Source organism: Microtus oregoni, unplaced genomic scaffold (assembly GCF_018167655.1).
Source record: "Microtus oregoni isolate MIOR12 unplaced genomic scaffold, Mior012 000000F_ref0000247, whole genome shotgun sequence".
Lineage (NCBI taxonomy): Eukaryota > Metazoa > Chordata > Mammalia > Rodentia > Cricetidae > Microtus > Microtus oregoni.
Window position 1 is genome coordinate 34,929,099 of NW_024543059.1, and position 27,228 is coordinate 34,956,326.

The window sequence follows — 27,228 nt, forward strand, 5'->3', positions numbered from 1 at the left end:
CTTTCAAGTCCATTACATTTTAAAACAGCAAATTGAAATTTTAAAAAGGAAGATTTTGGTAAGGAATAAATATGAAATATTTGGAAGAATAATTGTGACATTACATTAATACACATTAAATTTCTTAAATCTGCCCTGAAGGGATATTCTAGTTAGAGAAGATAAATACTTTGCTCATACTCCAAATGTTGAACTAGCAGAAAAATTGCCATAAATACTGAATGGCAGTCTTCATTTCTAATGGATAGAGCAAGAGTTTATGGTATTGTTTGTTCAGGATGAGTGACAATTATGACTCCTGAAGTAGACATTCCAATATTGGCCATGGTAAAATTATACTCATGGAAGTGACCTCTCCAATACTGATCTTCACCATGATCACCAACTTGGGGTTAGGTAAATCTCTTGTGCTCTATGGTCAGCAGTCCAAAAGACCAGTTACAGCTGAATATTTTTTCTGGCCGTATGTGCTCTGTTAATTGTCTCTTTTGTTCAGGGATCAGCTGTAAATTATTGTGCTTATCTCTCTTGTACATCCATGTTTAAGCCTTCTTTTGGGGAGATACTGATGTTTTAGTGTATATCACTGTAAGTATCCTCTCTCCTCCTGGGAATGACTTGACTTATCTAAATAATTTTGATGGGACCTCTTATAATTTTACTTATATGGATGATACAAAGCCAATAAGCTTTGGAAATGGTCTTTGTTTATAAGTGGGATTACATCATTGGTTACAACCTGGAATTACAATTTGCAGATCTTGTACACTTCTTCAAAGGCTTTCAGCATGGTAAATTAATCAGACCTAGTACAGTAATAATAATCCATAATGAATTATTATATCCTGTATGGCCAGGTTTTACATATTATGGTTTAAAATATCAGCCATTTATTTGGAAGACTTGTTTGGGCAAATATGGCAAAATAATTCAAAATAAATAGATCCTTTTTCGCCCATAATGTCAATTTATTATCACTTGTTCTGAATGGAATATTATCACTTGTGATTTGCTTAATGTTATCAGGTTGAACTGAGTCAAGAATGAAATGATAACTTGAACACTTCTTCTGTCATGGGGAGATGGAGGAATTACTGATAATCATATTCCTTACTCAAAGACGCTCCTGCAATTCAGAAGATTGTGGCTACCTTAAACCTGTTCAGCTTTTAAATGGCTCATTTATTGCAACACAAGTATCTGCTCCTATTTATAAATTTCACTTATTTGGAAGTAGTAATGTTACTGCTTGTGTAACACTACCACATGCATTTATGTTGGAAGAATTAATTTTACAACTGGAATTAATTTTTGTGAATGTTAATTGTATTTATATATTAATTCCACTTTTAAGTTTAATCCTCATAATCAATCACTTATGATATTACAACAGTATACACATATTTGGCTGCCAGTAACTTGGGTCGTTCTTGGGCTCAAAATCCTCTAGATAATATTGTAGAATTCTTCAAAAAGATATTGAAAATATAAAGCACATGTTCGGTATAATAATGGTTGTCATACTTAATCTTATTGCTGTTTTTGCTACTGCATTTCAAAAATATATTGTCACCTCCCAATATGAGGCAAAACACTTATATTTAATATTCTTACACACTTATTTTCTCATTGATCAAAAATCCCTCTATTGCAAAAGAAGCCTCACAGGAAATGAATTCATGAGATATGACTGAAATTGAATTTGTGTCATATGGCTTAATTGAGAAGGAACAAAATTTCTCACTTTCATGTGCAACATGGCATCAAAGTGAGGGTCAAGAACAATCTTCAGATTTTTTTTTTTATCAAAGTGGCACCATAATGATGCATAATATGAAGTAACTATGAGGATTATGATTAAGAACATGGTATGGAAAGAATACCTGACACGTATTTAATAAACTAACTGAGACTAAATGATTACAAAATTATACAGGAAATTTTTTTCTTTCTGTTAGAATCATATACAAATAATCTGATTCCTATTCATATGTTCTCATATCTAAATATTTGTGCATCAGCAGAAACTCACCAGAAATATTACTTCTGAAACTAGATGGGAAATAACTCAGTGTTGTGAAGAGAATGTCACTCAGGGTAAAACACCAATGCATATAAAATAAAAATAAAACTTTTAAAAAATTAAAAATAGACTTGCAGTGATACAAAAGATTGTGAAGATTTGTGAATTTCATTGTCACCTGTTCTGAGAAAGTATCAGAAAATTCAAAGCTAATTGGTAACTAAGTTTTATAAAGGCATGGTCTTTTGAAGGATGTGTAGTTGTGATTTATTGTCACCATTAATATCACTGACATGTGTTATATGCAAATGAAAAAATGATCCTCCAATTTGCTAGTATGTGCAAAATTCAAATTAGGTTTCCATGAGTCTAACAATATCCATCACCTAGATCTCAACAATGGAACTCCTAATTTCTCCCACTAACACATGAATTGATAGATTTGGATTTAGCAGCTCTCCTCTTTCTTTAATTACGTTTATGTATCAGGCTTGGATCCCTCAGCTTACATCTAGTTATTCTATGGAGTTTGGCTTTTGTAAATATTATAATTAATTGTTATCTTAGTATAGAGAGTAACTGTGAGAATGCCTAGAGCTATGCCATAAAACTAAGTATTCAGATAAGACATGAAAGACTACTACCCTCTCTACCTTTAAGATACCCAATCCATTCTCTCTCCCCATCTCCCTTTCCCCCCAAACTAAAACAACCCCCATGCCCCCAACATTTGCCCAGAGATCTTGTCTACTTCCAATATCCAGGAGGATAAATATATATTTTTCATTGGGTTCACCTTTTTATTTATCTTCTGTAGTATCACGAATTATAGGCTCAATGTCTGCTGTTTATGAGTAAGTACATACCATCTTCATTTTTTGGGTCTGGGTTACCTCACCCAGTAAAGTATTTTTTATTTCCATCCATTTGAACCCAAAATTCAAGATGTAATTGTTTTTTACTGCTGAGTAAAACTCTATGGTGTATATGTGCAAAAACTTTTTTATACATTATTCTATTTAGGGGCACCTAGATTGTTTCCAGGTTTTGGCTATTACAAATAGTGCTGCTATGAACATAGTTGAACAAATGCTTTTGTAGTATGATAGAGCATCTCTTGGGTATATTCACAAGAAGGGAATTGCAGGATCCTGTGGTGGGATGACTCCCATTTTCCTGGGAAACCACCACACTGATTTCCAAAGTGGTTGAGATGGAGGAAGGGTGGATATAGGAGCAGGGAAGAAGATATCTTAACTAAGGGAGCCATTTTAGGGTTGGCAAGAGACTTGGCTCTAGAGGGGTTCCCAGCTATCCATGGGGATTTCCCCAGCTAGGTTCTTGGGCAGCAGAGGAGAGGATGCCTGATCTGGCCATACTGATGAATATCTTGCATATCACCATAGAACCTTCATCTTGTGATGGATGGGGATAGAGATAGAGACCTAAATTGGAGCACAGGACAGAGTTCCCAAGGCACAGATGAATAGTAGAAAGAGGGAATACATGAGAAAGGAAGTCAGGGCAGCGAGGTTTGTGTCAAAACACGGGGACATTGGGACTGATCTAATGGGAGCTCACCAACGTCAGCTAGACTGGGACTGAATGAGTGTCTGCATATGTGTGTGTGTGTGTGTGTGTGTGTGTGTGTGTGTGTGTTTACAGGAAGATAATGGACCACACTAGCTTCCTGAAAGTTTGATGTAGTGGACTGACCAGAAGATTACCAGACTAGATGATATTGTAGCTGTAAGTGCTCACCAAGTAATAATGGATTGAGATTGCTGAAAATTGTGTTTCTGAAACTCTGATAATAAAAATGGATACACAAATTACTATAAAATGTACAGTGTGTGAGTATATATGTATACATTTCATTTAAAAATAATTGTAATAGGCAGTTATATTTATTCATACCTTTTGTATTTCATATATTTTATTGGTTTAGTTGATCACGTTGAGCGCCAATTTTTCCAGGGAAAGGCTGCTTTTCATGCCAGCCACCCTGCTTCCTTAGCCCTGAAATAACTAAACAGAAATTATATTAATTAAAATAGTCCTTAACCCATTTACTCTAGCCTCCTATTGGCTAACTCTCACATCTTGATTTAATCCATTTCTATCAATCTGTATATTGCTACATGGCAGTGGCTTACCAGGAAAGATTCAGCATGTCTGGCTCTGGTGGCTCCATGGTAGCTCTCTCCTCTGCTTTTTTTCTCCCTGGATTTAGTTCTGTTTTCCCTGCCTACCTATGTTCTGCCCTATCAAAGACCCAGACAATTTTTTTATTCATTAATCAAGGAAAGCAACATGTAGAGAAAAGGACCTCCTACATCAGTATGTATGTATTTTACATAAAAATATGTAGAAATAAGGGCATTTTCTAAATAGGAACGTTATTTTAAAACCGAGTATTAACATGAAAATGTTACAAAATCGTATCTAACAATGTCATGATAATTTAGCAACAATTTGTTGTTTTCATTTAGAAAAAGCACAATACATGTATTATGTTCAAAATTTCACAATTGTCTGCATGCTTGTTTTAGTGTATCACTTAAATTTACATGTTTTGACGTTAATTTCAGAGTACTAGTCTCAATTAAAATTTCTGACATGTTTTGATATATGTTTATGTGAACATTTAAATTTTGATAAAATCACTATAATGCCTTCTCTAGATTTTCCCTGAAATCACCAATATCAGTAGTCCAGCCTCATGTCATTTATCTGTTCTCTCTTTTCAGTGACATCTGACTTCAGGGAAAATGTGAGTGTGTGTGTGTGTGTGTGTGTGTGTGTGTGTGTGTGTGTGTTTGTGTGTGTGTGTGTTTTGGTATGGGCATTCTTCTAGTACATAGGCATCATTTCAAAGCTAGCATACCTGAGAAAATCTATCTTTCCCCTTTCATCATTTCTGCAAATAATATAAGACATTCTGATAATATTTTCAATTCATAATGTTCCTCATAATACAGTAGAGCATTCTCTGGTATTTGTAATGAAACAAATACATAAGCAAATTTACATAGTTTAAATTCATTAATACAAGTGTACATATACATAAATACCAATAAATTACTATTTGCATGTGTTACTATAATAAAATGCCTCAGACTTGAAATTTGCCACACGTGGTATGAAAACAGGCAAGTAAATCTCAGATCTGTATTCACTGCATATGCTATCTGTTCTGAGAAAAACATGATAATGTTTGTATATCAGTTTTTTTTTCGCATGTATGTATTAGAAATATATCCAGTAGTTACTTTTCAAATTACCCGTTCATGGACAGAGCCCTTGATGAGTCTGTGAATTTTTTTAACATAAAGCAGAAAATAACATAAGGGTTATCATTTAGAGTACACACTGATATTTTTATATGTAACTAACTACTACATTCTTTACTCTAATTGTATTATTGGCATTCTTACAGATTCAATAATTTTTGTCTGACTCCTGAACTGAAACCATAGGATGACTAAAGTATCTTCGTGATTTTTATATAATCCACACATATATCAAAGAAGAACAACATTCAGGAGAATCCCATACAAATCTACAAAGCACTAACAAAATTAAGTTTTACTGTTTATTTTAATAATAAGGTATTTAATCAATATTTTTACACTATTAGGATCTGAGAGTCAGTCTCTTAAACCATTAATATAGCTATGTTTTCTAATAATCATCCTAATATGTTATGGTTAAACCCACAACTAACTGGGCTACAAAATATCAAGGAAAAATGCATGATTTTTTCAGCTAATTCAAATGGCATTATTTGTCAAAATTTATCTTCTGAGGGTATTACTGGTTAATATGCATAGACATGTCCAAATTTCTACTATTTGATTATTAAGAACTGTAGCTATATAATTGAAAGAAAGTTCAATTTGCCATTTGCAACAATTGAGCCTACTTTATATTGTAAGTGATAGCACAATCAGAAATTTCATATATGTATATTTTAAAGATGGCAGAAATATTGTTACAGATTGAAATGGAGGCTCTTGATTCCAAAGTACCAATTTTACCAGTCTCAACATTACTAGCAGATATACACATTTAGATCTGAGATGAACTGAGATGAACAAGATAAGTTCTGAACATTTAAAGCATATAAAACAAGACTCACAATAACAAAGATATCTATTGTGTTAATGATTTTCAAGGGAAGTGTGCATTACCTCGCTGCCATCACCAATTAACACTGGATTTCCAAAAAGCACATGCTGTCTGATTTACTTATTGGGAATGGACAAAAAGTGAGAAAATATCATGTGCATTTCAAAACAGCAAATTTGAGATTGTGAGGACCTTAAAAGAAATAGGATAATAAGAAGTCGGTTTACTCTTCTATACCCTATTATAATTCAGAGTCTTTGGGGACAGGTAAAATAGTGCTTTCATATGTTACTGCATAATATTATCAATGATTCTGTTTTCATGAAAAAAAAACCTGCAATGTCATACCAATTTTCACAATGAAACTCAGAGAAAAGAGGAAAGGGCATGACTCCCCTTGACACTGTCATATACTAAAACATCAAGGGAATTATTTCTTTGCAGATGCTGCAGTGTTCAAGACAGAGATAGTGGTGCCACAACTTTAAAGAGAAGGAGAGGTTTCAGAAGCAGGGATGGACATGATGCACAGACCATAACAGGTGACTCCAAACAGTAATACTGGAATATACCAGTACCTGACTGCTAATTATTCTGGGTTTTTTTGTCATATAGGAGCAGTCTGCTGTGTCCGGGAAATGTACATTCGGATTTCAGCTATAAATATTTGCAGCTGCGAGCTGGCATATAGCCAGATCCTGACTAGGAAGGATTCGCTATGCTGACAATATTATTAGCTCTCCTTGCCTCGGAATCCTCTGAAGGAGTGTGTGCATTCAAATTTTCCACGGAAGAATGACAAGAATGATCTCAATTCCACCAATAGGAACAAAGACTGTGGTAACCTTGGAGATCTGCATCAGAGCTGCGGACTCATTTCTCCTTCCCTTCTCAATGTTTGCTACAGCAAAAAATATGAAAGTGAAACTAGATGGCAGGAAATAATGTAGTTTACCTAGGACCAGAATCCCATTATCAAAAGGGAAATCATTATGAGGTAAGTAGGAGGTGATCTGAATTCTTGGGTATGTATCCTGCCTATCTACCTGAAATTTCCATTTCTCCCTGCTGATGGCTGATTGTGATTCTGTGCTGCCGATTGCAGCTTCCTGGTGTCACATTCAGAAATGCCGTGTCAGAGTCCCTAAACACTTATTACGGAATCTTACACTTGAAATTTTTAGATTCCCAGGTGCCTGAGGCTATTTTTCAACAGAGCAATTATCTTAGTGAGGCTTCCAATAGCGCATAAGATCAGTACATTTCAGTGTTGTCATGTATAGACTTTCTATGAAAATCATCATTTCAGAAAATAAATAATCTAAAGCTAACCTTGGAATCGCAGATTTTGCTGCTGAATCAGTGGCTTCAGACTCGAGCTCATTTCCTGCACTGCAAACAGAATCAGGTGACTCTCACAAATTCCTTGCTTTTCCTATGATTCTGTATCCTGCAGGTCTCTTGGACACATTTTCTTCTCTGGTGTTTTTTACAGTGAGGCTTTGACTAAAGGCCAGCTTTGAGCAGGACTTTAGTCAAAGCCCCACTGGCAAAATTCCTCAGTGCAGTCCTTTTTATGCCATGTAGGAACCAATGAGCAGAGAAATCTCATAACAAGGACCGGAAAGCACAAGACAGCATTCATCTTGATGATCTCATCCAGAGCTGATGAGTCATCTGTGTCTCTCTCCTTACCTTTTATTGTGAAAAGAAGCAGAGCAATTGACAGGGGAACAGAGGATAAAATGTAATTTACCCTGCATTTTGCCTCCAATTAACAGCCAACTAACGTGGTAAAATGTAACAGGTTGAGCCAGCTGGCAGATGCTTTTCCCTTGAATATACCTATATACATGGGAGCCTTTCTTCCTCTCTGAGGATTTTTTGATTGTGAATCTGTGCTGCCAATGTATCTGGCTTCTGAATCTTTGTGATTTTTTTCTATGATTTTAGGTGTGGTTTTTATGCAGTCAAATTATAATAAAAATGTTACATATGATATTATGAATTATATACAAATAAAAATGCAATTATAATATTTAATGTAATTTAATTATAATACACAATATATATAAGTTAATTAGAGGGCAATACGAGGAATTGGGGAGACTGTAGAAAGAAATGTAGATTTTTAACCTACTCTAATGTAGACCCAAGAGTAATATAGTAACTCACAATATCTTAGTGATAAAGAAATGAATTCAGTTTAATTGATTTCAGAAAAAAATAAATATATTTAAATTGTTAACATTTGTATCTGTTTGTTTTAAGGCTTATAGTTATTTGGACATATACATTTGCATGAAGCATCCTTCATATTTTTGTTCCTTGCATGCAAGCAATATACATAATTATTTTTTAAATAATAATTTATAATTATTTATTTTAAAAAACAACAGAATTCAATATATTACAAGTTTTCTCTAAATCCCATGAGCACCATTCAAACGGATATATATATATATATATATTATATATATATTTATATATATACATTTATATATATATTACAAAGAGATTTTATTTAAGCAAGTTGTGTGTCCTCCAGTTTCATGCGATCTATTGTTATGTCTATTTCATGGCAAGCCACTATGAAAATTTGTCCTGCCATTCGTCCTGCTAGAATTTTTGACACTGCATAAGCTACAAGAATAATGCATTTAGTTCCATTTTTTTAATTGCATTGGGGCAAATGTTCTTTTATATTAATCAAATACTGGTTTCATGTAGATGTTTATTGGAACTAGAAGATATGAGACTGGATTTCTCCTTTGACTGGAATGTGCCATTCTAGGCTAGCTGGACATAAATACTCAGAGAACTTCCTCTTTCTACACTCCTCTAATATTCTGGAATTGCACAATACTAGCATGCTTGCTTTAGAAAATGAGAATTGTGAAAATGTCTTCTGGGTTTCTAAATTTCCAAATGAGCATGTTGTTGACTGTCTCAGGTTACAATGTAAACATAAAGGCAAAAAAATAAGATAAAGACTATAACTCACAGACTACACTGTTTACTAGTCTAAAGAAAATGGTATTCAGCTTACTCACCAAGTTTGATATGGTTCTGTAACATCAATATTAAATTATCTTTTCTGAATTGTAGATGATAATGTGAAAATATGGGTAAATGTCTGGGTTCTTCGACTATCGTCCTTATGCATATAATATAATTAGAATAGCATGGAGGTAAATCTATGCCCAATGAATAAAACTGAATAAAAATTTGTGGGTATATTTAGCCAATGGGGTACTCCTCAGTGGGAAAAGACGATGACATCTTCAAATTTGCAGGCAATAGATTGAAACTAGAAAACTCCATCCTGAGTGAGTTAACACAGATCAGATTTATGAGGGTTGTTTGTAGTCAATCATCGGTGAACACCAAATAAAGCAAACCTATAGCCCCCAATGCCAGACAAGCTACGTAACAAGGGGAAAATAAGGGGAACAAACATTCATCCTTTAGCAGAACTAGTCTATTCCTCAGAGCATGTGGGGCACTGAAGACATCCACTAGGAGCTTGTAAAAACTGGCCTTTGTGCAAAGAGCTCCCCATGTCCTGACACTGGAAAAAATGCACAATGTCTGAACTGGACAAGCGTGATGAAAGAAAAAAAAGATTGCCAAACATTGACAAGACTGGGTAAGATGAATTTAAAATTTTTCCTGCTTCTGAAGATGGTCTGTCAGTGACAATATGTCTAAGAAATGTTATTTGCTCCTATGTTGAAAATGAAACTTTGGGTGATAGCCTACATAGCCGGTTGTCTCTGTCACTTTTTCCGCATTTGAAAGTTGCTTCTTTGTACTTCATTTTTATGTAATATTATTTTTCTCTCAATTTTTCAATGGGTTTGTATACTATGTAGGCATAGTTACATTCCTCTCATGACTTGGACAAGCCATTACTAATATCAGACTTAGACTCCTTAGGATAGAATTCATTGAAATATTTAGGATAAATTTCTATCTTGATATAGTTTATGATGTGTGTAACTCTACTTTTTGTTTTGTTTTTCAAGACAGGTTTTCTCTGGTAACTCTAATTTTGATACTTGACATCTGTTCCTATTTGTATGTAGTTTTACAATGGGTTTAAAACTCTCTTATTTCAACAAAAGGGAGAGGTGCTCTGGGAACTCCTTAAGACAATGGCTTTGGATGCTGGACCACATGAACATGGTCTTGGCATACTATAACAACAGATTAGGAAACATGCTCTTGCTCATTCTTGTCAGTCTGGTTCTGTTCCCTGTTCCCTGCTTGTGCAGAGGACTGTTGATCTGAGAGGCTACCCCCAAATAAAGAATCCTTTATTATAATCTATGCCAAAATGATGCGGTACTATTTTATCATGATGCTCTAAAAATAGAGTTTTTCCTCTACGGGGGTACACATTTAATTCTATAAGAACTTTGCTACAATAGGATCTAGCTCAAGGAGTGGAATATTTGAGGCAATTTCTAAAATTATTTTCTCAGTTATCAAATTATACCATGAAAATCAGTTTTTTTATCTTAACAAATGTTCTCTTCATCCTCTAATGCAATGGTAAATATCACAGCATTTTACACCAATATTACTCATGCACAGTTGATCAAAGAGCTAAAAATTTGCAGTGTTTATTCTAATTACACCCTATTAATACCTACTACTTACCATTATTCTTGGACTTAAAAATACTTCATGCCATGTGTATATCCAATTTATATCCCGAAGAAAAGGATACCTTATTTGAAGACAGCATATCATAAGGAGTAGATCTGTCGGCAGATAATGATGGCTTTTATCCTAAAGCCCTGACTTGAAATAACGAATCTGAAACTATATTATTTACAATAATGTCTGGCCAATAGCTTAAAAGTAATGCTAGCTTACTCCTATATCCTAAAATAACCCACTTCTCCTAATCTGTGGACCACCATGAGGTCGTGGCTTACTGGCAAATTTCAGCAGATGCCAGGAATGATATCTGTTTCTGGCAGCAGATTCAAGACTTCTCAGTGACTCTTCCTACTTTTTCTATATAGCTCCTTCAGGCTTTCTTTACTCGGCTAAGACATTGGTGGATTCAGCTTACTTATTAACAAATGGCAATACAAGGTATTCACAGAATATATCACCTCCCAAATCAGCTTCCCTTTTCTTTCTAAATAAAAGAGAAAGATTTAATTTTAACATACTAATATTGCATATAAAAAGAGTTATCTAGCAATAATCACAGTTATAATATTCATATGTATCTTATATTTTATCATAACCAATGAAAACTATAATTATAACTATTTATTCTTTTTTTATAGTACCTAACATTTCATATCCTGAGTATCCTCTTGTTATAATGAGGAAGAAAGACATCCCCTCTGGTTATCCGTGTGTTTGCAGGGATGCTCTTGTACTCGAAAATGTAGATTTTATCCTTCCAACAATTCAGCCTCCACAAGCTTTGTATCCTATGTTGCATCATTGAAAAGAGGATTGATTGCAAAAATAAGTCTTCATCTCGATGGAAGAATGTATTGTTCCAATAAAAGGCAGGTCCTTAAGGTTCACTGATTCTGCTCTACTGAAGATAGAGCAAGTAACATCTAGGGCTTTTTTTGTATTGTATGACTAGGTCATTTTAGCAAACCTAGGCAGCTGTGATGAATAGCTGAAAATATTAAAGTAAGCTCAGCCTAAGGGGAATTCGGGAACAGACATTTAGGTTGTTGAAATGTAAATGAACCTCATTTGAGAAGGCCCAAGCAAGAAGTAATGAAACCTATTTCATTCTCTAGGAAGTTAGCTGGGGCCTTGTACTGAATCATAAAATCATATCGAATCTACCTCTGTGAATCATGTATCGGTTTCCTGTTGCTGCAGAGACAAATCACCAAGCATTTGCTGTTTGAAAGCAACACAAGTGGATAATACTCCTGATTGTTAGGGTACAAAATGGGTTTTTCTGATCTCACAACAAGATGTTGTTCAGGCTGCTTTCCTTCTGTGACTTTTGTTCAGGAGTCCATACCAATGTCATACAAATAGACGGGTGACTTCCTGCCTTTTCAGTGAATGCTTGTGTTTCTTACCTTATCTTTTAGGTCCCTTATCGTCTCAATAAAGACCTCTGTGGGTATACTGAGATAGCTAATCTAAATAGTACACAATCACTTGCACATCTCAAAATCATGAACATAATTGTAGGTACAACATCTTTTTGGCCATACCAGGGAATGTTCACAGCCTCTGTTGATTAAGAGAAAGGGATTTCTAGTTTTATCACACCTGTCACAGAAGAGAAAAGAGTTCTTTGGATTCTAATTTGAACGCATATGATTCAATTAAGCAGAGGCATAAGGAAGTAAGCACTGTGAGACCTCTTAGGTGTGGTGATCATTTTAACATCTCTCTGTGCTCCTTCTGCTTTGTGTTGCATCAGCAGTAATAAAGGTGACCACCACAACTTCTGTGGTGATATTTTTATACCCTCAAAGGGAAGGAGAGAAGCAATTTCAGTTTTATATAGATCTTATGGATAACAAAATGTTGGCAATATTAAGACCATATCATTTCCACAAGGTACATTTCCTCATTAAGATGTACAAGAAGGTATGTTATGTAAAGAGTAACATTTTATCTGCTCTGGTTATTTTTTTCTCTGACATCTATCTCTATGCAACAAAAGAGGAGACAAGATAAGGATTTGCATTAATGAATGGAGGTACAAACTTACTAATTCAGTTGACACATTGTCAACACAGAGAGCACATTTCATCACAGTAATTAGGTTTGACAGGGGCATATTCTACAGAAAATGTATCCAATTAGAAACAGAGTAAGTACACCAATGATAGAAAGAAGATGATCATGTGTGAACCATGGTAGGGGAATGTGTGGACAGGTAGCCTATGTTATACAAAGTACAGAACTAGACCCTCTTGTTAAATAGAAAGATGTCATACTCAATGATGACAAGCTTTGGGTCACTGCAAACATACAGGCTTTTGCTAGCATAGCATATACAGCAACAGACAGGTAAGAAACTTAAGATGTATTAAATGGAAAAAGAAGAGTACATAATGAAGGAAAAATTGAGTAAAAGAGTGAAAAGAAACATAGTAAAACAAAGGCAACATCCATTTTGCTAATCTGGGACCTCCAAGAGCAGAAACAGCACAAAAGACACACAAATACAATGTGAAAAACTTGCAGTGGTTAACGATATTTTAAAAGGAGTATAAAGCTGGGATGTCAATGCTTCAAGGGAATACCTGATTCAGAGAGGCTCTGATCTCATATGGTGGGTTCTGGTTTTGAAGTATGCTTAGTTAAAACACACATTGTAGATTATTCCGTGGAATCAGAATGTGTTGGAAAAGAGAGAACAGAGGCAGAATAAAAAGTGAGATAATAGGCCGGGCGGTGGTGGCGCACGCCTTTAATCCCAGCACTCGGGAGGCAGAGGCAGGTGCATCTCTGTGAGTTCGAGGCCAGCCTGGTCTACAAGAGCTAGTGCCAGGACAGGCTCCAAAGCTACAGAGAAACCCTGTCTCGAAAACCTAAAAAAAAAAAAAGTGAGATAATAGAAAGTTTACAGGACACAACAACAAAAAATCATCTCATTCAAAAGCCCAGGATGAACAGGAGAATGTGAAATATTTGCAAAAAGACAATCATTTTGTTCTCTACAACACTGAAAAGATTTCTACATTCTTTTTTTTGAAAATGTACTTCAGCTTAAAAACAAAAGTGTAATCACATTTTAACCCCTCAAAGTTAGGTAAGGAGATATGTATTTCTTTAATCAGCGTTCTTAACTCTGAGACAGTAAGAAGGTGCCAGAGTAGGAAACCAGGGATTTCTGTTGAAAACTTTACTGAACCCACCATTTCCTGTGTCTAGACTGCATCAAATATGAATTTATTTTTCCATACTCTGTTCGTTTGTTTGTTTGCATTGCTTAATTTTAAGTCACAAAAATATCACAATGTATGCCCATTGAAACAAAAAAAGTGTAATACAGAAGTTAATGTTCCATTGCATGTACTTTCATATCTTTCCACTCCACGATTTCTCCAATGGGTAGACAATGGTTTAGAGGGTTTGCATTCAGAAAACATGCCTGACTATGAATATGATGCTGAAGTATTTATAATTAGAAGGATCTTCATAGACTTCAGCATGATCTTTTGTATCTTTATTTGAAATAATACTAAATGTTTTTCTCTTTTTACCAAATTTTACCTATTTGTTATAATTTTTGTATTAATTGTTCAGGTCTTTAAAGACATATAACTTTATGTTTAGCATTCCTGTTCATTCTTATTCTTTTAACTCAAAACAGTGGATTATTGCATTTATGAAATGTTTACCCAGCATCTCAAGAAATTAATTATGTGGAGTTTATTATTTAATCAATTACTCTTCAGTAAATATTGTTTTTTGCCTACAAATCTATTCCAACTTTTGTCAAATAATGGGAAAAAGATTAACCATTTTATCCCTTATTTTTGGTAGGCATAATATCTAAACAAATATTTGGCTAGGTAGTATCATTGTTTCTTTTAGCCACAAGTAATATCACTTTGTGGTTCTCAACTAGAAGATTGCCCCATCAAGAGCTCTTCAAAATGATTGCTTTTATTTGATATGAGGAACAAAGCAAGTTCAGTAAATTGTTATTTGGTGCCATGTTTTACAATGGTGACTTATATAACTTCAAACAAACTTCATCAAACTGCTGAAAATAAGAGAAAATGTGAAAGGAAACAAAACAAACAGTAACATTATGTGTAGAAAATACTGGTAAACAACTGTAAGTCCCATCAGAAGCAGGAGGTTAGACAGTGGAACAGAATGCTGAAATGCTAAACAACAAAACAAAACAAGCTAATGTGAGCAATAAAGATAATAAGTACAAAAATCTATCAATCTAAAATGCAGTCAGAAAAAATAACCTTCAAATGCAAAGGTTAAAAAAGTATTGTAAATAGCAGGTAGTGTTGTCAGCAATATTTTATAACAAAAAAGCTAAAGGTATTTTTCTGTTTGCAAAGATAATACTCATTGAAATTAAGTGGTCTACAGGAAAGAAAAGTTAGAATAAGTTGTAAAGTTCCAATATTGTCAACTCACTAAAGAGAGTAGAACACTTACATTATTAAGCCCAAAGGTGTGGTGATATTTTACTTGTGTTCTAAAAAAATAAAGCTTGCCTTAAGATCAGAGAGCAGAGCTAGCTACTAATTAACCATAGAGGTCTGGAGGCCTGTAGAGACAGAAAGGATGGAGAGAGGAATATAAGGTAGGAGGAGACAGGAGATCAGCCTCTTTTTCTTCTGAGGTGTTAGCAAGGTAAGAGTTAATTGTGACTTGCTGCTTTGTCTCTCTGATCTTTCAGCATTTACCCTATGTCTGGCTCTGAGTTTTTATTATTAATTCCAAATAGAACTCATGCAACACAAAGAAACAGGCTTGCAGATAACTCCCTGTTTATCTGGCTCTTAAAAATCTTTCTACCACCGCCATCAGACGTTCAAATTTTACATGAGCTTTAGCTCAGATAGTATCTTGTAGATGTATTTATGGGACTGAACTCCATAACTATTTTTTGTTTGTTTATTTATTTATAATTTCTATCTTATCCCATTGTCCCATTTCCCTCCAACTCCCCCCACTCCCCCTTCCCCTCACTCACCAGACATTAGAGAAGTCAGGGTGCCCATCCTTGTGGGTAGTCCAAGCGCCCCCTCCAATCAGTTCTAGGAAGGTGTGGATCCAAACAGACTAGGCTCCTCAAAAGACAGTACATGCAGTAGAATCAAAATACATTTTATTATCATTGGCTTCTCAGTTAATCTTCATTGTCAGCTACAATAAGAGAGTCTAGTTTGATCGCATGCTCGTTCAGACCCAGTCCAGCTGGTCTTGGAGAGCCCTCATTACATCAGGCCCACTGTCTCTGTGGGTGATTGCACCAATCACAGTCCTGACTTCCTTGTTCATGTTCTTCCTCTGATTGGAAGAGTCTTCTGTTTTGTGTTAATTTCATTCGTTAAATAATGAGACTGCCTTGGCCCTTTGATAGGACAGAAAATTGGGTAGGCAGAGTAAACAGAACAGAATGCTGGGAGAAAGAAGCCAAATCAAGCAGTCACCATGATTCTCCCACCAGACACAGATGCAGGTTAAGATCTGCCTGGTAAGCCACACCTCGTGGGGCTACACAGAATATAAGAAATGGGTTAGATCAATATGTAAGAGAGACCAATAAGAGGCTAGATCAAATGGGCCAAGCAGTGTTTAAATGAATACAGTTTTCGTGTAATTATTTCGGGGCATAAGTTAGCCAGGCAGCTGCGAGCCAGGTGGAATGCAGCCCGCTGCTTCCTACTACAGAGTGGCGCCCAACGTGGTAATGAACTCCACATAAAACCCCAGAGGGCTTATGGCAACTACACTGCTGTGTGCCTAAGGGGGGAAGAGTGGCACTCAAGCAACAGGAAAAAAGCTTCAGTTTTAAAATGCCAGCTTTCTGGGCTGTGTTGCCATTGCGATCTCTGTCTTGCTCCTGCGGGAGACAGAGTCTTTTTTTTTTTTAATTTTTTTTTTTTATTTTATTTTTTTTTTATTTTTATTTTTTTTAAATTTCTTTATTTATTAAGGATTTCTGTCTTTGAGTGGAGCATTTGGAGTAAAGTACTATGATTTGTTTGATGGGAAGTCGACTCGCTGTATGCCTAAAAGGAAGTCATTGCATGCTGTGGCTCAGAGGCACGAGCGGCTCCACCATGTTGGACTGGGTAGGGCAAGCAGGCAGTACCTGTTTTTGACCTAGGAATGTCATAGCTTAGATTCTTAAATGCTTGGTGATTTAAAGGCGCAAAACAAAGTGTTCCTGGATAGTAAAAAAAAAAAAATACATATTCAAAATAAAACAGATTTCCGTCATAAAAGAACTTTAAATGGATCACAGTGTTGGAGGTGTACGTAGGCTTGGGACAGAGAAATTAAAAAAATATATATATATATAGAAAATAAAGTTAATGCCTTTAAAAAAAGGGTAAAGTCTTTAAAGAGACAGAATAAAGTGATAGAGTAAAAATGAGCCCCGTAAAAATGGAAAATTCACAGAGAATCTCGATTCTTTGTATTATTGTGTTTTCTTTAAAATTTTTGACTGTGACTGAGCTCAGTAGAGAGACATTTCATTATATGGGCTGATAATTGGAACCAGAATGGATATCATAAGGGTATTATGACTTCAGTATTTGGGCCTAAAGATATGATGCTTTGTCGAGGGTCTTCTTTTGTTTTCGCAGAGGATGAGACCCTGTGGATTGCTTCTATCCCAATATGATATGATAGACCATGCCCTCCTGAAAGGCTGCTGTGAACACCTTCAAAAAATTACTTCACTCAACTGCCAACTGAGATAAACCTGGCACACAGGTTACAACATGAAAGATCTGATTAACAGTGGCCCCATTCAACAGGAAGCAGTTTGGAGAGAAAAAAAATGGGCCCATATTCCCAAGTATTGTTTATAAATGTTCTTTTACATATAAAGGATGATATGATTTAGATATGAATAATTTGCATTAGTATAGATTTTAAGGTCAATTTTGTTATATGTATATGTATTTCTGATATTGATTAAGGTATTGTGATTGTGTAGTTCATTTAAAAATGAAATGTATAATTAGAAATATAAATTGTTAATGGATAATTATCAATAATAGTCAAGCTTGTAGTCATGTTAGATTTTCTAGATGTGAATAGATATATTTCAGATAGACATTTCATATCTTTCAAAGAAACAGAATATGGCATTTTAAATATTTTAATGACTTAGGTCCTTTCATGACAATGAGACACGTCTGCTCCTGGCAGCACCAATCTACTTCAAGAGGTAGATATGCATTGAAGAGACTCCTTATAGAGTTTGATACCCATTTGTGCAAGAAACTGCTCTTGTCTGGACTGTTGCATAAACGGGACACAGAACGTGCAGAGAGAGGACTGCTGAACTTGCATAAAGGTGAGATGATCTTTCGGAGTTCCTAATTCATGAAAGGGTCTGTGAGACATTCTGCAGGACACGGCAGAAAGTGACTGAATTGTCTTTGAAATTTCCTGCTTCATGGAAATGTCTGTTGAATACTATGGCTTGTAGGCTGAAGATGGATGCCCCAATGGTACAAAAGAACTTTGGGTGACTGTCCAGGCAGCGAGATGTCTCTGACATTTCTAGAGTTTTGGACTTCTTATTTGCTTAGGTATTATTATATCCTTCTGGAGAACTCTGATGGAGTTGAAGAATGGTTAGTTATAGGTATAGTTTTCCTTAGTGATGATAAGAGATAAAATAGATATAAATATTGTAACTGTAATTCATGCTTGATAGATGTTTGTTATATGTAATCTTACTATGTTAAAGTGAAAGCCTTTCTTTTTCTGTTTAAACAGAAAAAAAAATGATGGGGAGAGTCTTCTGTTTTGTAATAATTTCATTGGTTAAATAAAGAGACTGGCTTGGTCCTTTGATAGGATAGAAAATTAGGTTGGCAGAGGAAACAGAACAGAATGCTGGGAGAAAGAAGCCGAGTAAAGCGGTCTCCATGATTCTCCCACCAGAGACAGATGCAGGTTAAGATATCCCTGGTAAGCCACACCTAGTGCGGCTACTGAAAATATGAGAAATGTGTTGAGGTTGTGGCAGGTCTGCATCCCCGGCACCCAGCCGCCTGCATGGCTTATGCCCCGAAATAATTACACGGAAACTGTATTCTTTTAAACACTGCTTGGCCCATTATTTCCAGCCTCTTATTGGCTAGCTCTTACATATTGATCTAACCCATTTCTAATAATATGTATAGCCCACGAGGTGGCTTACCAGGGAAGATCTTATCCTGTTGCTGTGTCAGGTGGAATAATCATGGCGACTGACTGACTCAGCTTCTTTCTCCCAGCATTTTGTTTTGTTTATTCCGCCAACCTAAGTTTCTGTCCTAGTAAAGGCCAAGCAGTTTTCTTTATTAACTAACCAATGAAACAACAGATAGAAAGATGACCCACCTCCATCACAAATGGGTTAGATCAATACGTAAGGATTAGCCAATAAGAGGCTAGAACTAATGGGCCAGGCAGTGTTTAAATGAATACAGTTTCCATGTAATTATTTTGGGACATAATCTAGCCAGGTGGCTGGGAGCTGGACAGAACACAGCCCGCAGCTCATACAATGTCCCTTTTTCTCCTCTTCATCTGGGATTTTGGAGCTCAGTTAAGTGCCCATATTTGGGTCTCAGTCTATCTCCATCCCACACCAGATGAAGGTTCTAGGTGATATGCAAGATAAACATCAGTGTTGCTATTGGAGGAGGCAAGTTCAGGTACCCTCTCCTCTGCTGCCCACAGACCTAGCTGGGGAAACTTCTTGGACACCTGGGAACCCATCTAGAGACAAGATTATTGGCAACCCTAAAATGGCTTGCTTAGTTAAGATATCTTCTTTACTGTTCCTCCAATAAAAAATATTCACAGATAACATAATCTTCCAAAAAACCTTCCTTTTTTTCTAAATAAAAGAGAAAGATTTAACTTTAACTTAATAAAATCTCATATAAAAAACTGTGATCTAGCAAGAATCACAGTTATTATATTGATATGTTTCTTATATTTTATCATAACTAGGGAAAACTATAATTAATTATATCTATTTATTCATCAACTCCATGAATGTCTCCAAAAGGAGATGATATTACCTAAGTTAACAAGAATTCCATTGTATGCAATTTCCACAACTCTAGAATTAAGAAAGTCATATGACTGCCTGGACAGTCATCCAAGGATATTCTGTAACTTTACAGGCACCTATATTCATCATACTGGCCCATAGTTTCTGGCAGACTTTATCAAGAAATTACAAAGACAGTTCCCCCTATAATGGCAGTTTGTCAGTCACTTTCTTCCATGTCCTGCAGATTGTCCTACAGACCCTTTCATAAAGCAGGATCTGTTAAAGACTTCTCTCACCTTCTCTAGGCAACTTTAGCAGACATTTCTCTGTGGGTCCAGCATGTCTAGTTAATACAATATATCATGAAGCAGTCCAGGCAAAAGCAGTTTCTTGTCCAAATGGCTAGCAAACTCCATAAGGAGCCTGCTAGATGCCCATCTTCCTCTTGAAGTAATTGGTGCTACCAGGAGTAGATGAGTATGTGTCTCAATGTCACGAAGAGCCCTATGTTTTGAAAACATTTTAAATATCATATTTTGTTAAACTTTGAGAAGCTTAAATAATAAATATCCATCTGAAATATATCTCTGTAACTGTAGAAAAGCTAAGTAACCTGACAATAAGCTTGACTCTTATAGATGACTCTATATTAACCTATGTTTCAAAATTATACATTATATTTTAAACTAGCTGTACAATACAATACCTTAATCAAGTCAGAAACATATATATATATATATATGTGTGTGTGTGTGTGTGTGTGTGTGTAATTTATAATATATATATAACAAATTTATTAAATTTATACTAATAAACCAAAATCTATACCAATGCATATCTCTATTGTGTATCATGCTTTAAATGTAACCAAATTTATTAAAAAGTTTTTTTGTTCATGCCTGTTTCCTAACTTCTTCTTGCTGTTTATTGGGATAGGTATTTGGAGGAGTTTATTTAGAACTTTAAGTGCATCTTTTTCCCTTGAGTCACATTAATCTTGAGAAATCTACAGGTTTCCATTCTCTATGCAAAGGAAGTATAACCTCTTTTCCAAAGCAAATATCCTTTCCTATAACCAAATTTTTAAGTCAAGATACCTTTAAAGCACATATTTTGGTTTAGATTAGCACCACATACTATGAAATGTACCTCTGTACTTAACTAATTCACAGTCAAAAATAATACACAATAATATACATAAGCCAGTCTCCCTGTGGATATTTCATGTTTATATGACATATTTTCCTTTACTCATTTAATCTATGACTATCTATTCTCTGTCTATTTAAATACTTTATTTATTTTCAATGTGTTGTTTCTTTTTATGGGTATGATTGATTGAATGGAACTGACAGGCAATATGGCAGAGTTAATCCTAGCCTTGTCCACTTAGCATTTAAAATGCTTCTGGTCAGAGAGAGTCTGGGATAAAACAGGAAGCATTTTAAATGCTAAGTAGACAAGGCTAGAATTAACTCTGCCATATTGCCTGTCAGTTCCATTCAATCAAACATGTTGAAGGCATGTTTACTGCCTTTGAGAGCCTTTCTCTCAATCTAGATCCAGGCTTGTGTCTCATCAGATATGTGTTGCCATTCAGTAAGTTGTAGCACTCTGCTCACAAACTCCAGATAAATGCTCTGCAGCCAGACCACCAGAAAGAGTTATAGTTGACCCTGAAACGAACATGAACCAGGATGCTTTCTTAACAAGTCTTGAAGATTTTATGCTACCACTGAGTCAGGAAGCATTCTCTGAAATAAAAAAAAAAAATCATTCCTCCGCTTGCTACTAGCAAACAGAGCTCACCCTAAAAATGCTACTACCAACAAATCTATGTGTAAATCTATCCTTTTTATCTACCATTCCTTTTTCATCATTCTCAGGTTTTACATGGATATAGTTGACATGCAGCTAGTTCATTCTTCCATGACCATCCTGACTTAAATAATAACTAAGAAAGTTTATTCTTTGAGTACTATTTGGCCAATTGCTTACTTTACGTGTGTTGTAGCTAGCTATTTTATCCTTAACTAACTAGTATTCATGAATCTGTTCATTAGTACAATAACTTGCTCGAAAAACTTTGGCAGGTTGCAGTTGAGGCATTTGCCTCTTGCAGCAGCTACTTGGCTTCTGCTGGAATGATGGAGGAAGGTCATTGGCTAATAAAGGCACTGCCCTGGCCCATTTTATTGGTTAGGACATAGGTAGGTGGAGCAAACAGATCAGAACGCTGGGAGGAAGAGGAAGTGAGGTCAGAGACTCCACAGCTCTGCTCTCCGGAGCAGACGCCATGCCCCACTCCCGGCATGAAGCTCCGACCCAGGATGGACTAGGCTAGAATCTCCCCGGTAAGCGTACCTTGGGGTGCTACGCACAGATGATTATAAATGGGCTAAATTAATATGTGAGAATTAGCCTAGAAGAGAATGGGCCAGGCAGTGTTTAAATGAATACAGTTTGTGTGTTGTTATTTCGGGACATAAGCTAGCCATGTGGGCGGCCGGGTGTGGGGGACGCAGCCCTGCCGCCCCTATTACTACATATGGCGCCCACGTGGACAACTGCTTCCACATAAAGCCTGAGACAGCTTGGGAAGTAATTCTAGGACAAAATGAAAGCATTGTCCCTGGTTTCTTGGTAGCAGCAATTTCTCGGTTTTACTCTGCTTGCTAGAGGCAAGCAAGCGCCTCATCTAAGAGAGGCTTCCTGACTCAGCTTTAGCTGCAAAGCCTGCAGCTCATTAAGAGGTCCTGCCACGAAACACTTAAACGGTGTTGACGAAAAGCTGAACACATGCTTTTCGGTTTTCAGCCATAGCAGGAAAAAAGCTGTGCCATTTAAAAATGCCGGCTTTCTGGGCCATCCTGCCAGGGCAAACTCTGACTGTTTGAGGCAGGAGGGCCGGCTACCGAGAGAGGACTTGAGTGTTGTCTGCTGTAGCTCACTTGCTGGCAGGGACCTTAAAATGCCATACAGTTGTTGCAGTAAACATGGCTACAGCCTGTACATCCGCCATGAGGCTGGAAAGATAAGGAATGGACTGGATCTAGCTGGCAAAGCCACGCCTTTAATCCTACCCATATTGCTCAGTAATTTAAAGGCTCGTGTGGTCAGAAAAAGAGAGATATACAGTAAAGAGAGATTCAAAGACAAAGAAAATTTCTAAATGGTTTACTGTGTGTTAAAAATTTATGCAGACTAAAAGTTGAAGTTCTTAAAGTAAAAAACAAAAAAAGGAAGAGAGTTGTTGTGTGTGGTAGCACACGCCTTTAATCCCAATGACCTTCCTCCATCACTGGAATTTGTCTACTCACTCTGTCATTTCTTTCAGCCTGGCTTTACTCTGTAAAGACATTGGTCGAAGGCCTATTTTTAATTAACCAATGGCAATAAAACCAACTCAAAACATACATCACCTCTCACTTCAGGGGAAGATAATAAAGACAAAAATTAATTTGAAAATAAGAACTCCAACAAAAAACTAAACAAAATAATTAAAAATACACAATTGTGTAAGCACAGTGACTTCAGAAATTTTAATGCCCACACAGCTTCAAACACTCAAATTCCCACACATAGCAGGAAAGTCATTAACAAAAAATTCATGCGAAATCAGACAAGATCAGCTTTTACTGTACAATAATTTTGATAGTTTGAAAATTCAAATTATAAGCTAAAATGGTTATATATAATCCCCACATTCCTTAAGCAATTTTTGATAGTTGTGTATATATTTGTGTATGACAACATGTAAAATAACTTCACATAATTATTGTATTATTTGACATTTTTCAATCCAGATATTTTACTGAAAGTAGCAGGAAGAATTGTGAAGTAATATAAATACTGTACTTACCCATGATATTCTAAAATACATAAAGCAATTGTACCAATTAATAAAGAAATTATATAAATATGTATATATGAGGAAACACAAATAAACATATGCGATACATAAACTTACATATATTTGAAAGGAACTAAAAATATCATAGTACAGTTGTTGAGATATTTTGAAAAGTGTACCTCCTATAATATGAAAGAATAGGATATTTTAACAGTTGCCCATGTAAACCACCAATTCATAAAAAATAAAAATAAAATTTAAAAAAAATTAAAAATTACTTGACTTATAAAAAACCTTCATCTGGCGATGGATCGAGATAGAGACAGAGACCCAAATTGGAGCACCGGACTGAACTCTTAAGATCCAAGTGAGGAGCAGAAGGAGGGAGACCATGAGCAAGGAAGTCAGGATCACGAGGCGTGCACCCACCCACTGGGACAGTGGAACTGATCTATTGGGAGCTCATCAAGGCCAGCGGGACTGGGACTGAATAAGCATGGGATGAAACCAGACTTTCTGAACCTCAGGACAATGAAGGCTGATGAGAAGCCAAGGACAATGGCACTAGGTTTAGATCCTAATACATGAACTGGATTTGTGGGAGCCTAGCTTGTTTGGATGCTCACCTTCCTGGTCCTGGATAGAAGTGGGAGGACCTTGGACTTCCTGCAGGGCAGGGAATCTGGAATGCTCTTTATTTTCTAGAGGGAGGGGGAATGGAGTGGGAGGGAGCGAGTCAGTGGGAGGTGAGTGGGGGGGAGGGGGCAAAGTGTGAGAGGAGGGGGAGGAAATGGAGACAGGGAGGAGGTGGAAATTTATTTTCAACAGCTAAAAAAAATTAAAAAAATAATTAAAAATAGTCCTTCAGTGATACAAAGATAGTAAGGATTTGTGAATTTCATTGTCACCTGTTCTGAGGAAGTGTGATAATATTCAAAGCTAATTACAAATTAAGTTTTATGTAGGTATGATATTCTGAGAGAATGTGTAGTTCTGATGTATTGCCACCATTTATATCTCTGACACATATGTGTTATATGCAAATGAAAATATGATGCTCCATTTGATAGTATGTACAAAATTCAAATTAATTTCCCCTGAGTCTATCAACATCCATCACCTAGATCTCATCAGTGGAACTGTGTAGGAAATAGGGGCGGCAGGGCTGCGTCCCCAGCACCCTGGCTGCCTGGCTAGTTTATGCCCAAAATAACAACACACAAACTGTATTCATTTAATCACTGCTTGGCCCATTTCTATCTAGCCTTTTCTAGGCTAATTCTCACATATTAATTTAGCCCATTTCTAATCATCTGTGTTGTGCCCCTAGGTGCGCTTACCAGGAAGATTCTAGCCTATGTCTATCCTGGGTCGGAGCTTCATCGCGTGCATCTGCCTGGGAGCTGGGATCATGGCATCTCTCTGAGGCGTCTGCTCCCGAGAGGAGAGCTGTGGAGTTTGAGCTCACTTCCTCTTCCTCCCAGCGTTCTGTTCTGTTTAGTCCATCCACCTATGCTCTAAGCTATGAGCCCAAGCAGTTTGTACATTACTTAACCAATGAAATCAACAGATTGATATATGACACTCCCACATCAGAACTGCTTATTAATCCCACCAATGCATGAATTCAGAGATTTGGATGTGTCTGCTCCCCTCTTCCTTTGATTACATATGCACGTGATGCTTAGATCCCTCAGGATAACTCTAGTTTTTCATTGTACTTTGACTTTTGAAAATCTTAGACATATTTGTTATATTAGTACAGAGCATGACATTGAGAATACCTACAGCTATGCTTTAAACTTGTGTATTCAGGGAAGACATGGAAATACTACTACCTTCTCTACCTTTAAGATACTCACTCCAAAACAGGGATCACTTTCTGCTTCTATTCTTGAATATCTACCTATATTTTACATAGGTCCTAAGTGTACAAAACTACAGTTCTTCATCTCTTGGTTGTTTCATTCAATGGAATAAGGGTGTGGTTATTGGTAGGCTGTTCATGTTAAATTGGGCAGCATAGTGAAAATTTGCAACAGATATTATTCACACATGACATAAACTTGTCTTTACCCAGATTGCTTTATGATGAATACCTTCCATGAACTTTCTATCTTTCCTTAAGTCTGGCCACAATACCATTCACAGAAATGCGGTGTTCCATTCAAGAATTTTTTCTTCTATGATTCCAAGTGACTCAGATAATGTCTATATTGTTCTCACACTTAATTCCGTCACAAATCCAGCACTCATATTTGTGACATCCAGTGGGACCATCTCTGGTGCCATCAACACATGCCTAAGGGCCAATATGTAATAATTCAACATTGACTGCCACTTAGTGCTATACAATCTAGTTTTGGTTATAGAGATGAGCAGCTGAGAAATGGAATATATTCACAGCATAACTAGTAAGGACCTGCTACGCTGAAAGTGTTATTAGCAGTCCTTGCCTCACACAGCAGGAGTGTGTGTTTTCAAATTGTTCCTGGAATAGGAACCAAAGACAAGAATGATTTTTCCATTATACCAATAGGAACAAATCCTGTGGTAACCATGGAGATGTCCATCAGAGCTGCTGCCTCATTTCTCCCTCCCTTCTCAAGGTGTGGTCCAGCAGAAAAAAATAAAAGTAAAAGTGGATAACAGACAAAAAAAAATAAAACACGCAGTTTATCTCAGACCAGAATGCAATTATCAAAGGGGAAAGCCCTGCGAGGGAATTAGGAGTTGATCATATGTCCCACTTCTTGGGTCTGTATCCTGCCAATTTTACTGAAATCCAACATTTCTGCCTGGGGATGGCTGATTATTATTCCTCACCGCCAATTGCAGCTTACTGGTATCACATTCAGAAATGCCATGTCATACTCCCTAAACACACTAACTGTGGAATCTGCCACTTGAAATTTTCACATTCTGAGATGCCGGAAGTATCCCCCGATATGGTAATTATCATATTGGGTACTCGAGTGGGGCATATGATCAGTACATTCCCATTTTCTGTCAGGTATTGAATCCCAAACTAAAAAAAAATGATTACAGAAAATGAATAATCAAAGGCTAATCAAAAATCACAGATATTAAGACTGAAGCAGTGATTTCAGCGACTCGAGCACATTTCCTGCACTGCAAACAGGAACAGGTGACTCTTAGCAGAAGCATGGGGAATCTCAGAAATTCTGTGCTTTTACTAGGTATCTATAGCTTCTGTCTCCTGCAGGTCTCTGCAACAGAGTTTCATTCTTAGTTTGTTTATAGCCAATCTCCTGACTAAATTCCAGCTAAACGCTGGACTTTAGCCAGGAGACTGGCTGGCAAAATCCCTCAGTGCAGACCTTTTTATGTTAACCAAGAACCAATAAGAAGAGAGCTCTCAAACCTGAAAGCACAGACTGCATTTTACATCGTGATCTCATCCGGAGCTGATGATTCATCTGTGTCTCCCTCCTCCCTGTGTGTTGTAAAAAGAAGCAGAGCCATTTA

The 27,228-nt window shown here is 36.4% G+C and overlaps 1 long non-coding RNA gene across 1 annotated transcript in view; it reads right to left on the reverse strand.

Annotated features, from left to right (window-relative positions):
* LOC121449366 overlaps nucleotides 1–15,885 on the reverse strand; it is a 42,778-nt gene extending 26,893 nt beyond the window's left edge. Inside the window, exons 1-3 of the long non-coding RNA XR_005974521.1 lie at nucleotides 15,843–15,885; nucleotides 6,217–6,273; nucleotides 3,941–4,051 (exon numbers count right to left, since the gene is read on the reverse strand). This is a non-coding gene — a long non-coding RNA (uncharacterized LOC121449366). The remainder of the gene's footprint in view (nucleotides 1–3,940; nucleotides 4,052–6,216; nucleotides 6,274–15,842) is intronic.
* Between the last annotated feature and the right edge of the window lie 11,343 nt (nucleotides 15,886–27,228).